This window comes from Haematobia irritans, chromosome 1 (genome assembly GCF_050003625.1).
Source record: "Haematobia irritans isolate KBUSLIRL chromosome 1, ASM5000362v1, whole genome shotgun sequence".
In the NCBI taxonomy this organism is placed as follows: domain Eukaryota; kingdom Metazoa; phylum Arthropoda; class Insecta; order Diptera; family Muscidae; genus Haematobia; species Haematobia irritans.
Window position 1 is genome coordinate 242,377,422 of NC_134397.1, and position 17,136 is coordinate 242,394,557.

At 21.9% G+C, this 17,136-nt stretch overlaps 1 protein-coding gene and 1 long non-coding RNA gene across 2 annotated transcripts in view; one reads left to right on the forward strand and one right to left on the reverse strand.

Moving 5' to 3' along the window:
- The window catches only part of LOC142238424 (uncharacterized), a 122,038-nt gene that overhangs the window by 86,318 nt on the left and 18,584 nt on the right, over positions 1 to 17,136 (reverse strand). The gene's annotated exons all lie outside the window — the stretch shown is intronic.
- Positions 330 to 962, forward strand: LOC142219592 (uncharacterized). The gene is made up of 2 exons (XR_012717648.1): positions 330 to 418; positions 463 to 962. It is a non-coding gene; the product is annotated as an uncharacterized LOC142219592 (long non-coding RNA).

Here is a 17,136-nt window from a genome sequence, read left to right on the forward strand (position 1 = left end):
AGAGAAATTCACATAACGTCATCGTGAATTAATTCCAAACATTTAAATGATTTTTTTATTCATGGATTGATGATCATACAATATAGTCAGGTTCTCTAAAAGATTATAATAACAACTGTTCCATTTTACAATGACACCACACTATAAAGAATAGAAACAAACATTTGCACTTAATCGTCATATGGGAGGACGACTAGACTAACAACAACCACTTGCCATCATCGACAGACAGATGACTTATTGCTCTTATATTTTTTTTTTTGTTTTTTAGAAAAAAATATAATAATAAAACTATACAAAATAACAGTTTATTGTTTACACCGGAACACTGACTTTGCAAACGCCTCCACATTCACCAGCACCACTATCACTCGGACTGCTTCTACTAACCACCGTCGCGTCGGTTCCCGTCGCTGTAGTAAGTACGTACTATTACCAAAACTATTTAAAATATTCGTTTAGTCTTTTATTCTACGCTCCGTTGAATTTGTGTAACTCAAACGAGGTTTGCGTTTAAACTTGAAATATAAAATTCATGACGTAAACCACCGGGCTGCTGGCAGCTGAATGACAATAAAAACCGTGCCGGTAACATTGGAGTAAGAGAAGAAAGAAAACGATCACTCATGACGACAGTGTGCGGAACGAAACGACGACGAAAAAAAAGGAAAATTCCACTTTAAGTTGCATGCTGCTGCTGCCTTTTCGAATGACAGATGATGACGATGATCAAGGGACATACCCACCACCACGACCACCACCACTATTACACACACTGGGATGATGATAAATTACCATAAGAAATTAGAAAAAAATTGTTTTTTTTATTCGAAGTAGTCGTCGTTAGCAGTCATCCAGACTTCTCTCGAAGAATTCCTTTCTAAATAACGCCACTTATATAGCGCTCGAATGAATAAAGGTAACGCAAAACCCTTCTTTGATGCACATAAACAAAGAGAAAATGTTACACATGCGCGCTCTATCAATTGTTGTTTTTTGGTTTTCTGTTTCTCTTCATAAAAAAGGTGAAATTTTCTCAACTCGCAACCCTTATGGTGTAGATGTGTGACCATACCCACGTACACTACATTGAGAAATTCTCGATAAGCAGGCAAGGCAATTACTAGAGTGAGTCCCATTTTGGGAAATAAGAAGGTCATTGAACATTAAGCCAGGCGATATGTGTAATGACAAGTATATATCACAACAACAACAACGCATACTCACTTCTACACCATTTGCAATAATAGATAATAAAAATAAACTTCTCGCTCATTCACATTTAGCATTGATAGCGCGTTGTTAATGCTGCCAAATACTATATGAGTAGAGGTCCCTGTCATTGTTGCCGCAGTTGGTAGGATTCTACTAAAAATGGTAGATTTTTTACTGTTTGGTAGATTTTGCAAAATATTCCTCTCTAAATTAAGTTAATTCATAAATAGAAATAAAATGTTGACAAAATTTTCTATATATATATATATAGAAAATTTTGTCGAAAATTTATTTCTATAGCAATTTTTGTAAAAGTTTTATTTCTTAAGAATACAATTTAAAAATTTTCTATAGAAAATTTTTAAATTGTATTCTTAAGAAATAACACTTTTACAAAAATTGCTATAGAAATAAAATTTGGACAAAATTTTCTATAGAAATAAAATTTTGACAAAATTTTCTATAGAAATAAAATTTGGACAAAATTTTCTATAGAAATAAAATTTGGTCAAAATTTTCTATAGAAATAATATTTGGACCAAATTTTCTATAGAAATAAAATGTGGACAAAATTTTCTATAGATATAAAATTTGGACAAAATTTTCTATAGAAATAAAATTTTGACAAAATTTTCTATAGAAATAAAATTTGGATAAAATTTTCTATAGAAATAAAATTTGGACAAAATTTTCTATAGAAATAAAATTTGGAAAAAATTTTCTATACAAATAAAATTTGGACAAAATTTCCTATAGAAATAAAATTTGGACAAAATTTTCTATACAAATAAAATTTGGACAAAATTTTCTAAAGAAATAAAATTTGGACAAAATTTTCTATAGAAATAAAATTTTGACAAAATTTTCTATACAAATAAAATTTGGACAAAATTTTCTATACAAATAAAATTTTGACAAAATTTTCTATGGAAATAAAATTTGGACAACATTTTCTATAGAAATAAAATTTGGACAAAATTTTCTATAGATATAAAATTTGGACAAAATTTTCTACAGAAAAAAATTTTACAAAATAGATAACATATAAAATTTGGACAAAATTTTCTATAGATATAAAATGTTGACGAAATTTTCTATACAAATAAAATTGTGACAAAATTTTGTATAGATATAAAATTCTGACAAAATTTTCTATACAAATAAAATTTTAACAAAATTTTCTATAGAAATAAAATTTGGACAAAATTTTCTATAGATATAAAATTTGGACAAAATTTTCTATAGATATAAAATTTGGACAAAATTTTCTATAGAAATGAAATTTGGACAAAATTTTCTGTAGAAATAAAATTTGGGCAAAATTTTCTATAGAAATAAAATTTGAAAAAAAATTTCTATAGAAATAAAATTTGGACAAAATTTTCTATAGATATAAAATTTGGACAAAATTTTCTATAGAAATGAAATTTGGACAAAATTTCCTATACAAATAAAATTTGGACAAAATTTTCTATAGAAATAAAATTTTGACAAAATTTTCTATCCAAATAAAATTTGGACAAAATTTTCTATACAAATAAAATTTTGACAAAATTTTCTATGGAAATAAAATTTGGACAAAATTTTCTATAGAAATAAAATTTGGACAAAATTTTCTATAGATATAAAATTTTGACAAAATTTTCTACAGAGAAAATTTTACAAAATTTTCTATAGATAACATATAAAATTTGGACAAAATTTTCTATAGATATAAAATGTTGACGAAATTTTCTATACAAATAAAATTTTGACAAAATTTTCTATAGATATAAAATTCTGACAAAATTTTCTATACAAATAAAATTTTAACAAAATTTTCTATAGAAATAAAATTTGGACAAAATTTTCTATAGATATAAAATTTGGACAAAATTTTCTATAGATATAAAATTTGGACAAAATTTTCTATAGAAATAAAATTTGGACAAAATTTTCTATAGAAATAAAATTAGGACAAAATTTTCTATACAAATAAAATATGGACAAAATTTTCTATAGATATAAAATTCTGACAAAATTTTCTATAGAAATAAAATTTGGACAAAATTTTCTATAGAAATAAAATTTGGACAAAATTTTCTATAGAAATAAAATTTGGACAAAATTTTCTATACAAATAAAATTTGGACAAAATTTTCTATACAAATAAAATTTTGACAAAATTTTCTATGGAAATAAAATTTGGACAAAATTTTCTATAGAAATAAAATTTGGACAAAATTTTCTATAGATTTGGACAAAATTTTCTATAGAAATAAAATTTGGACAAAATTTTCTATACAAATAAAATTTTGACAAAATTTTCTATAGATATAAAATTCTGACAACATTTTCTATACAAATAAAATGTTGACAAAATTTTCTATAGAAATAAAATTTTGACAAAATTTTCTATACAAATAAAATTTGGACAAAATTTTCTATACAAATAAAATTTTGACAAAATTTTCTATGGAAATAAAATTTGGACAACATTTTCTATAGAAATAAAATTTGGACAAAATTTTCTATAGATATAAAATTTGGACAAAATTTTCTACAGAAAAAATTTTACAAAATTTTCTATAGATAACATATAAAATTTGGACAAAATTTTCTATAGATATAAAATGTTGACGAAATTTTCTATACAAATAAAATTGTGATAAAATTTTGTATAGATATAAAATTATGACAAAATTTTCTATACAAATAAAATTTTAACAAAATTTTCTATAGAAATAAAATTTGGACAAAATTTTCTATAGATATAAAATTTGGACAAAATTTTCTATAGATATAAAATTTGGACAAAATTTTCTATAGAAATGAAATTTGGACAAAATTTTCTGTAGAAATAAAATTTGGGTAAAATTTTCTATAGAAATAAAATTTGAAAAAAAATTTCTATAGAAATAAAATTTTGACAAAATTTTCTATCCAAATAAAATTTGGACAAAATTTTCTATACAAATAAAATTTTGACAAAATTTTCTATGGAAATAAAATTTGGACAAAATTTTCTATAGAAATAAAATTTGGACAAAATTTTCTATAGATATAAAATTTTGACAAAATTTTCTACAGAGAAAATTTTACAAAATTTTCTATAGATAACATATAAAATTTGGACAAAATTTTCTATAGATATAAAATGTTGACGAAATTTTCTATACAAATAAAATTTTGACAAAATTTTCTATAGATATAAAATTCTGACAACATTTTCTATACAAATAAAATTTTAACAAAATTTTCTATAGAAATAAAATTTGGACAAAATTTTCTACAGATATAAAATTTGGACAAAATTTTCTATAGATATAAAATTTGGACAAAATTTTCTATAGAAATGAAATTTGGACAAAATTTTCTATAGAAATAAAATTAGGACAAAATTTTCTATACAAATAAAATTTGGACAAAATTTTCTATACAAATAAAATGTTGACAAAATTTTCTATAGATATAAAATTCTGACAAAATTTTCTATAGAAATGAAATTTGGACAAAATTTCCTATACAAATAAAATTTGGACAAAATTTTCTATAGAAATAAAATTTTGACAAAATTTTCTATAGAAATAAAATTTGGATAAAATTTTCTATACAAATAAAATTTGGACAAAATTTTCTATAGAAATAAAATTTGGAAAAAATTTTCTATACAAATAAAATTTGGACAAAATTTCCTATAGAAATAAAATTTGGACAAAATTTTCTATACAAATAAAATTTGGACAAAATTTTCTAAAGAAATAAAATTTGGACAAAATTTTCTATAGAAATAAAATTTTGACAAAATTTTCTATACAAATAAAATTTGGACAAAATTTTCTATACAAATAAAATTTTGACAAAATTTTCTATGGAAATAAAATTTGGACAACATTTTCTATAGAAATAAAATTTGGACAAAATTTTCTATAGATATAAAATTTGGACAAAATTTTCTACAGAAAAAAATTTTACAAAATAGATAACATATAAAATTTGGACAAAATTTTCTATAGATATAAAATGTTGACGAAATTTTCTATACAAATAAAATTGTGACAAATTTTTGTATAGATATAAAATTCTGACAAAATTTTCTATACAAATAAAATTTTAACAAAATTTTCTATAGAAATAAAATTTGGACAAAATTTTCTATAGATATAAAATTTGGACAAAATTTTCTATAGATATAAAATTTGGACAAAATTTTCTATAGAAATGAAATTTGGACAAAATTTTCTGTAGAAATAAAATTTGGGCAAAATTTTCTATAGAAATAAAATTTGAAAAAAAATTTCTATAGAAATAAAATTTGGACAAAATTTTCTATAGATATAAAATTTGGACAAAATTTTCTATAGATATAAAATTTTGACAAAATTTTCTACAGAGAAAATTTTACAAAATTTTCTATAGATAACATATAAAATTTGGACAAAATTTTCTATAGATATAAAATGTTGACGAAATTTTCTATACAAATAAAATTTTGACAAAATTTTCTATAGATATAAAATTCTGACAAAATTTTCTATACAAATAAAATTTTAACAAAATTTTCTATAGAAATAAAATTTGGACAAAATTTTCTATAGATATAAAATTTGGACAAAATTTTCTATAGATATAAAATTTGGACAAAATTTTCTATAGAAATAAAATTTGGACAAAATTTTCTATAGAAATAAAATTAGGACAAAATTTTCTATACAAATAAAATATGGACAAAATTTTCTATAGATATAAAATTCTGACAAAATTTTCTATAGAAATAAAATTTGGACAAAATTTTCTATAGAAATAAAATTTGGACAAAATTTTCTGTAGAAATAAAATTTGGACAAAATTTTCTATACAAATAAAATTTGGACAAAATTTTCTATACAAATAAAATTTTGACAAAATTTTCTATGGAAATAAAATTTGGACAAAATTTTCTATAGAAATAAAATTTGGACAAAATTTTCTATAGATTTGGACAAAATTTTCTATAGAAATAAAATTTGGACAAAATTTTCTATACAAATAAAATTTTGACAAAATTTTCTATAGATATAAAATTCTGACAACATTTTCTATACAAATAAAATGTTGACAAAATTTTCTATAGAAATAAAATTTTGACAAAATTTTCTATACAAATAAAATTTGGACAAAATTTTCTATACAAATAAAATTTTGACAAAATTTTCTATGGAAATAAAATTTGGACAACATTTTCTATAGAAATAAAATTTGGACAAAATTTTCTATAGATATAAAATTTGGACAAAATTTTCTACAGAAAAAATTTTACAAAATTTTCTATAGATAACATATAAAATTTGGACAAAATTTTCTATAGATATAAAATGTTGACGAAATTTTCTATACAAATAAAATTGTGATAAAATTTTGTATAGATATAAAATTATGACAAAATTTTCTATACAAATAAAATTTTAACAAAATTTTCTATAGAAATAAAATTTGGACAAAATTTTCTATAGATATAAAATTTGGACAAAATTTTCTATAGATATAAAATTTGGACAAAATTTTCTATAGAAATGAAATTTGGACAAAATTTTCTGTAGAAATAAAATTTGGGTAAAATTTTCTATAGAAATAAAATTTAAAAAAAAATTTCTATAGAAATAAAATTTTGACAAAATTTTCTATCCAAATAAAATTTGGACAAAATTTTCTATACAAATAAAATTTGGACAAAATTTCCTATAGAAATAAAATTTGGACAAAATTTTCTATACAAATAAAATTTGGACAAAATTTTCTAAAGAAATAAAATTTGGACAAAATTTTCTATAGAAATAAAATTTTGACAAAATTTTCTATACAAATAAAATTTGGACAAAATTTTCTATACAAATAAAATTTTGACAAAATTTTCTATGGAAATAAAATTTGGACAACATTTTCTATAGAAATAAAATTTGGACAAAATTTTCTATAGATATAAAATTTGGACAAAATTCTCTACAGAAAAAAATTTTACAAAATAGATAACATATAAAATTTGGACAAAATTTTCTATAGATATAAAATGTTGACGAAATTTTCTATACAAATAAAATTGTGACAAATTTTTGTATAGATATAAAATTCTGACAAAATTTTCTATACAAATAAAATTTTAACAAAATTTTCTATAGAAATAAAATTTGGACAAAATTTTCTATAGATATAAAATTTGGACAAAATTTTCTATAGATATAAAATTTGGACAAAATTTTCTATAGAAATGAAATTTGGACAAAATTTTCTGTAGAAATAAAATTTGGGCAAAATTTTCTGTAGAAATAAAATTTGGGTAAAATTTTCTATAGAAATAAAATTTAAAAAAAAATTTCTATAGAAATTTGATGACAAAATTTTCTATACAAATAAAATTTTAACAAAATTTTCTATAGAAATAAAATTTGGACAAAATTTTCTATAGATATAAAATTTGGACAAAATTTTCTATAGATATAAAATTTGGACAAAATTTTCTATAGAAATAAAATTTGGACAAAATTTTCTATAGAAATAAAATTAGGACAAAATTTTCTATACAAATAAAATATGGACAAAATTTTCTATAGATATAAAATTCTGACAAAATTTTCTATAGAAATAAAATTTGGACAAAATTTTCTATAGAAATAAAATTTGGACAAAATTTTCTGTAGAAATAAAATTTGGACAAAATTTTCTATACAAATAAAATTTGGACAAAATTTTCTATACAAATAAAATTTTGACAAAATTTTCTATGGAAATAAAATTTGGACAAAATTTTCTATAGAAATAAAATTTGGACAAAATTTTCTATAGATTTGGACAAAATTTTCTATAGAAATAAAATTTGGACAAAATTTTCTATACAAATAAAATTTTGACAAAATTTTCTATAGATATAAAATTCTGACAACATTTTCTATACAAATAAAATGTTGACAAAATTTTCTATAGAAATAAAATTTTGACAAAATTTTCTATACAAATAAAATTTGGACAAAATTTTCTATACAAATAAAATTTTGACAAAATTTTCTATGGAAATAAAATTTGGACAACATTTTCTATAGAAATAAAATTTGGACAAAATTTTCTATAGATATAAAATTTGGACAAAATTTTCTACAGAAAAAATTTTACAAAATTTTCTATAGATAACATATAAAATTTGGACAAAATTTTCTATAGATATAAAATGTTGACGAAATTTTCTATACAAATAAAATTGTGATAAAATTTTGTATAGATATAAAATTATGACAAAATTTTCTATACAAATAAAATTTTAACAAAATTTTCTATAGAAATAAAATTTGGACAAAATTTTCTATAGATATAAAATTTGGACAAAATTTTCTATAGATATAAAATTTGGACAAAATTTTCTATAGAAATGAAATTTGGACAAAATTTTCTGTAGAAATAAAATTTGGGTAAAATTTTCTATAGAAATAAAATTTAAAAAAAAATTTCTATAGAAATAAAATTTTGACAAAATTTTCTATCCAAATAAAATTTGGACAAAATTTTCTATACAAATAAAATTTGGACAAAATTTCCTATAGAAATAAAATTTGGACAAAATTTTCTATACAAATAAAATTTGGACAAAATTTTCTAAAGAAATAAAATTTGGACAAAATTTTCTATAGAAATAAAATTTTGACAAAATTTTCTATACAAATAAAATTTGGACAAAATTTTCTATACAAATAAAATTTTGACAAAATTTTCTATGGAAATAAAATTTGGACAACATTTTCTATAGAAATAAAATTTGGACAAAATTTTCTATAGATATAAAATTTGGACAAAATTCTCTACAGAAAAAAATTTTACAAAATAGATAACATATAAAATTTGGACAAAATTTTCTATAGATATAAAATGTTGACGAAATTTTCTATACAAATAAAATTGTGACAAATTTTTGTATAGATATAAAATTCTGACAAAATTTTCTATACAAATAAAATTTTAACAAAATTTTCTATAGAAATAAAATTTGGACAAAATTTTCTATAGATATAAAATTTGGACAAAATTTTCTATAGATATAAAATTTGGACAAAATTTTCTATAGAAATGAAATTTGGACAAAATTTTCTGTAGAAATAAAATTTGGGCAAAATTTTCTATAGAAATAAAATTTGAAAAAAAATTTCTATAGAAATAAAATTTGGACAAAATTTTCTATAGATATAAAATTTGGACAAAATTTTCTATAGATATAAAATTTTGACAAAATTTTCTACAGAGAAAATTTTACAAAATTTTCTATAGATAACATATAAAATTTGGACAAAATTTTCTATAGATATAAAATGTTGACGAAATTTTCTATACAAATAAAATTTTGACAAAATTTTCTATAGATATAAAATTCTGACAAAATTTTCTATACAAATAAAATTTTAACAAAATTTTCTATAGAAATAAAATTTGGACAAAATTTTCTATAGATATAAAATTTGGACAAAATTTTCTATAGATATAAAATTTGGACAAAATTTTCTATAGAAATAAAATTTGGACAAAATTTTCTATAGAAATAAAATTAGGACAAAATTTTCTATACAAATAAAATATGGACAAAATTTTCTATAGATATAAAATTCTGACAAAATTTTCTATAGAAATAAAATTTGGACAAAATTTTCTATAGAAATAAAATTTGGACAAAATTTTCTGTAGAAATAAAATTTGGACAAAATTTTCTATACAAATAAAATTTGGACAAAATTTTCTATACAAATAAAATTTTGACAAAATTTTCTATGGAAATAAAATTTGGACAAAATTTTCTATAGAAATAAAATTTGGACAAAATTTTCTATAGATTTGGACAAAATTTTCTATAGAAATAAAATTTGGACAAAATTTTCTATACAAATAAAATTTTGACAAAATTTTCTATAGATATAAAATTCTGACAACATTTTCTATACAAATAAAATGTTGACAAAATTTTCTATAGAAATAAAATTTTGACAAAATTTTCTATACAAATAAAATTTGGACAAAATTTTCTATACAAATAAAATTTTGACAAAATTTTCTATGGAAATAAAATTTGGACAACATTTTCTATAGAAATAAAATTTGGACAAAATTTTCTATAGATATAAAATTTGGACAAAATTTTCTACAGAAAAAATTTTACAAAATTTTCTATAGATAACATATAAAATTTGGACAAAATTTTCTATAGATATAAAATGTTGACGAAATTTTCTATACAAATAAAATTGTGATAAAATTTTGTATAGATATAAAATTATGACAAAATTTTCTATACAAATAAAATTTTAACAAAATTTTCTATAGAAATAAAATTTGGACAAAATTTTCTATAGATATAAAATTTGGACAAAATTTTCTATAGATATAAAATTTGGACAAAATTTTCTATAGAAATGAAATTTGGACAAAATTTTCTGTAGAAATAAAATTTGGGTAAAATTTTCTATAGAAATAAAATTTGAAAAAAAATTTCTATAGAAATAAAATTTTGACAAAATTTTCTATCCAAATAAAATTTGGACAAAATTTTCTATACAAATAAAATTTTGACAAAATTTTCTATGGAAATAAAATTTGGACAAAATTTTCTATAGAAATAAAATTTGGACAAAATTTTCTATAGATATAAAATTTTGACAAAATTTTCTACAGAGAAAATTTTACAAAATTTTCTATAGATAACATATAAAATTTGGACAAAATTTTCTATAGATATAAAATGTTGACGAAATTTTCTATACAAATAAAATTTTGACAAAATTTTCTATAGATATAAAATTCTGACAACATTTTCTATACAAATAAAATTTTAACAAAATTTTCTATACAAATAAAATTTGGACAAAATTTTCTACAGATATAAAATTTGGACAAAATTTTCTATAGATATAAAATTTGGACAAAATTTTCTATAGAAATGAAATTTGGACAAAATTTTCTATAGAAATAAAATTAGGACAAAATTTTCTATACAAATAAAATTTGGACAAAATTTTCTATACAAATAAAATGTTGACAAAATTTTCTATAGATATAAAATTCTGACAAAATTTTCTATAGAAATGAAATTTGGACAAAATTTCCTATACAAATAAAATTTGGACAAAATTTTCTATAGAAATAAAATTTTGACAAAATTTTCTATACAAATAAAATTTGGACAAAATTTTCTATACAAATAAAATTTTGACAAAATTTTCTATGGAAATAAAATTTGGACAAAATTTTCTATAGAAATAAAATTTGGACAAAATTTTCTATAGATATAAAATTTGGACAAAATTTTCTACAGAAAAAATTTTACAAAATTTTCTATAGATAACATATAAAATTTGGACAAAATTTTCTATAGATATAAAATGTTGACGAAATTTTCTATACAAATAAAATTTTGACAAAATTTTCTATAGATATAAAATTCTGACAAAATTTTCTATACAAATAAAATTTTAACAAAATTTTCTATAGAAATAAAATTTGGACAAAATTTTCTATAGATATAAAATTTGGACAAAATTTTCTATAGATATAAAATTTGGACAACATTTTCTATAGAAATGAAATTTGGACAAAATTTTCTATAGAAATAAAATTAGGACAAAATTTTCTATACAAATAAAATTTGGACAAAATTTTCTATACAAATAAAATGTTGACAAAATTTTCTACAGATATAAAATTCTGACAAAATTTTCTATAGAAATGAAATTTGGACAAAATTTCCTATACAAATAAAATTTGGACAAAATTTTCTATAGAAATAAAATTTTGACAAAATTTTCTATACAAATAAAATTTGGACAAAATTTTCTATACAAATAAAATTTTGACAAAATTTTCTATGGAAATAAAATTTGGACAAAATTTTCTATAGAAATAAAATTTGGACAAAATTTTCTATAGATATAAAATTTGGACAAAATTTTCTACAGAAAAAATTTTACAAAATTTTCTATAGATAACATATAAAATTTGGACAAAATTTTCTATAGATATAAAATGTTGACGAAATTTTCTATACAAATAAAATTTTGACAAAATTTTCTATAGATATAAAATTCTGACAAAATTTTCTATACAAATAAAATTTTAACAAAATTTTCTATAGAAATAAAATTTGGACAAAATTTTCTATAGATATAAAATTTGGACAAAATTTTCTATAGATATAAAATTTGGACAACATTTTCTATAGAAATGAAATTTGGACAAAATTTTCTATAGAAATAAAATTAGGACAAAATTTTCTATACAAATAAAATTTGGACAAAATTTTCTATACAAATAAAATGTTGACAAAATTTTCTATAGATATAAAATTCTGACAAAATTTTCTATAGAAATAAAATTTGGACAAAATTTTCTATAGATATAAAATTTGGACAAAATTTTCTATAGAAGTAAAATTTGGACAAAATTTTCTATAGATATAAAATTTTGACAAAATTTTCTATAGATATAAAATTTTGACAAAATTTTCTATAGAAATAAAATTTGGACAAAATTTTCTATAGATATAAAATTTGGACAAAATTTTCTATAGAAATAAAATTTGGACAAAATTTTCTATAGATATAAAATTTGGACAAAATTTTCTATAGATATAAAATGTGGACAAAATTTTCTATAGAAATAAAATTTGGACAAAATTTTCTATAGAAATAAAATTTGGACAAAATTTTCTATAGATATAAAATTTGGACAAAATTTTCTATAGAAATAAAATTTGGACAAAATTTTCTATAGATATAAAATTTGGACAAAATTTTCTATAGATATAAAATTTGGACAAAATTTTCTATAGAAATAAAATTTGGACAAAATTTTCTATAGAAATAAAAGTTGGACAAAATTTTCTATAGATATAAAATTTGGACAAAATTTTCTATAGAAATGAAATTTGGACAAAATTTTCTATAGAAATAAAATTAGGACAAAATTTTCTATACAAATAAAATTTGGACAAAATTTTCTATACAAATAAAATGTTGACAAAATTTTCTGTAGATATAAAATTCTGACAAAATTTTCTATAGAAATAAAATTTGGACAAAATTTTCTATAGATATAAAATTCTGACAAAATTTTCTATACAAATAAAATGTTGACAAAATTTTCTATAGATATAAAATTCTGACAAAATTTTCTATAGAAAAAAAATTTGGACAAAATTTTCTATAGAAATAAAATTTGGACAAAATTTTCTATAGATATAAAATTTGGACAAAATTTTCTATAGAAATAAAATTTGGACAAAATTTTCTATAGAAATAAAATTTGGACAAAATTTTCTATAGAAATAAAATTTGGACAAAATTTTCTATAGAAATGAAATTTGGACAAAATTTTCTATAGATATAAAATTTGGACAAAATTTTCTATAGAAATAAAATTTGGACACAATTTTCTATAGAAATAAAATTTGGACAAAATTTTCTATAGATATAAAATTTTGACAAAATTTTCTATAGAAATAAAATTTGGACAAAATTTTCTATAGATATAAAATTTTTACAAAATCTTCTATAGAAATAAAATTTGGACAAAATTGTCTATAGATATAAAATTCTAACAAAATTTTCTATAGAAATAATATTGTACAACATTTTTTATAGAAATAAAATTTTGACAAAATTTTCTATAGAAATAAAATGTTGACAAAATTGTCTATAGAAATAAAATTTTGACAATATAAGATTGTTTTGTTTGGTAGATTTTTGGTAAAATTTTCTTCAAATGTTGGTAGATTATTTTTGGCTCGAATGGCAACCGTGGTCCCTATGCCATCCATGAAGTAGTAACATTTCCCCCACACCAGATGGAAATGTACGCACACATTTTCCTAAAATTGCAAATATATGAAAGTAACAAAAAATCCAAAATTGACTGCTGGTGGATATAATTGAAGATATTGCACCCCACAATATTCAACCCAGATACGAGGGTGGACCAGAGAACAGAGGCAATGATAATGACATTTGATTTTGCAAAGAAAAATTCTATCAATAATTCAGAGTATTTGATTCGCAAACACGTGGCATCATCTCCTGGCCCATTATATTGTGAGTGAATTGTACTTGATAGGGTGGTTACTGGCTGTTAAGCAATTAAAACCAAGCAATTTGGGTTAAATCGACTATAAGAATAAATCTTACTAGTTGCAAACAACCCTCAAACCACAAAGGAGATTTGTTGTTTTCATGCATTGGAAAAAAACAGGACCGGTTCCAAACATGTTGTCTTTACAATGATGAATTTAGTATTGATTCCTTGCCAAAGAATCGGAGAATCGAAGTAAGGATATTTTTATATCCTCAACCATAGGATGGGGGTATATTAACTTTGTCATTCCGTTTGTAACACATCGAAATATTGCTCTAAGACCCCATAAAGTATATATATTCTGGGTCGTGGTGAAATTCTGAGTCGATCTGAGCATGTCCGTCCGTCCGTCTGTTGAAATCACGCAAACTTCCAACGAAACAAGCTATCGACTTGAAACTTGGCACAAGTAGTTGTTATTGATGTAGGTCGGATGGTATTTCAAATGGGCCATATCGGTCCACTTTTACGAATAGCGGACCCCCAAATTTGGCTTGCGATTGCTCTAAGAAGCAAATTTCATCCGATCCGGCTGAAATTTGGTACATGGTGTTAGTATATGGTCTCTAACAACCATGCACAAATTGGTCCATATCGGTCCATAATTATATATAGCCCCATATAAGCCGATCCCCAGATTTGACCTCCGGAGCCTCTTAGAGGAGCAAAATTCATCCGATCCGGTTGAAATTTGGTACGTGGTGTTAGTATATGGTCTCTAACAACCATGCAAGAATTGGTCCATATCGGTCCATAATTATATATAGCCCCCATATAAATCGATCCCCAGATTTGGCCTCCGGAGCCTCTTGGAGGAGCTAAATTCATCCGATCCGGTTGAAATTTGGAACATGGTGTTAGAATGTGGTCTCTAGCAAACAAGCAAGAATTGGTCCATATCGGTCCATAATTATATATAGCCCCCATATAAACCGATCTCCAGATTTAGCTTGCGGAGCCTAAAAGAGAAGCAAATTTCATCCGATCCGGCTGAAATTTGGTACATGGTGTTGGTATATGGTCTCTAACAACCATGCAAAAATTTGTTCACATCGGTCCATAATTATATATAGCCCCCATATAAACCGATCTCCAGATTTGGTTTGTGGAGCCTCTAAGAGAAGCATATTTCATCCGATCCGGCTGAAATTTGGTACATGGTGTTGGTATATGGTCTCTAACAATCATGCAAAAATTGGTCCACATCGGTCCATAATTATATATAGCCCCCATATAAACCGATCCCCAGATTTGGCTTGCGGAGCCTCAAAGAGAAGCAAATTTCATCCAATCCGGTTGTAATTTGGAACATGGTGTTAGTATATGATCTTTAACAACCGTGCCAGAATTGGTCCATATCGGTCCATAATTATATATAGCCCCCATATAAAACATTCTCCAGATTTGACCTCCGGAGCCTCTTGGAGGAGCAAAATTCATCCGATCCGGTTCAACTTAAGCACGTGGTGTTAGTATATGGTCGCTAACAACCATACCAAAATTGGTCCAATCACACAAAAATTGGTCCATATCGGTTCATAATCATGGTTGCCACTAGAGCCAAAAATAATCTACCAAAATTTTATTTCTAGAGAAAACTTTGTTAACATTTTATTCGGTTCATAATAAAATTTTCATCATTGTCAAAATTTTATTTCTATAGAAAATTGTGTCATAATTTTATTTCTATAGAAAATTTTGTTCAAATTTTATTTTGTTCATAATCATGGTTGCCACTCGAGCCAAAAATAATCTACCAAGATTTTATTTCTATAGAAAATTTTGTCAAAAGTTTATTTCTATAGAAAATTTTGTTAAAATTTTATTTCTGTAGAAATTTTTGTCAAAATTTTCTTTCTATAGAAAATTGTGTCAAAATTTTTATTTCTATAGAAAATTTTGTGAAAATTTTATTTCTTTAGAAATTTTTTTTTTTTTAATTTTATTTCTGTAGAAAATTTTGTAAAAATTTTATGTCTACTTTGTCAAACTGAATTATATACGTATTGTATCGATCTTTTTTGATTTAATATATACCACGTATGGACTTACATACAATTTAGAAGATGGTGTTAGGAGGTTTTAAGATACCTTGCCATCGGCAAGCGTTACCGCAACTTAAGTAATTCGATTCTGGATGGCAGTGTTTAGAAGAAGTTTCTACGCAATCCATGATGGAGGGTACATAAGCTTCGGCCTGGCCGAACTTACGGCCGTATATACTTGTTTAGTTTAATATACACCACGTATGGACTATGTGGTATATATTACGGTGTTAGGAAGTTTTAAGATACCTTGCCATCGGCAAGTGTTACCGCAACCCAAGTAATTCGATTGTGGATGACAGTCCTCAGTAGAAGTTTCTACGCAATCCATGGTTAGGGTACATAAGCTTCGGCCTGGCCGAACTCACGGCCATATATACTTGTTTTAGTTTATCGTTTTTGACATTTTTAAAATTTTCTATAGAAATAAAATTTTTACAAAATTTTCTACAGAAATAAAATTTTGACAAAATTGTCTATAGAAACAACATTTTTACAAAATTTTCTATAGAAATGAAATTTTAACAAAATTTTTGATAGAAATACATTTTTAACAAAATTTTCTATAGAAATAAAATTTTGACAAAATTTTCTATAAAAATAAAATTTTGACAAAATTTTCTGTAGAAATAAAATGTTAACAAAAATTTCTATAGAAATTAAATTTTAACAAAATTTTCTACAGAAATAAAATTTTGAAAAAATTTTCTATAGAAATAAAATTTTGACAAAATTTTCTGTAAATATAAAATGTTAACAAAATTTTCTA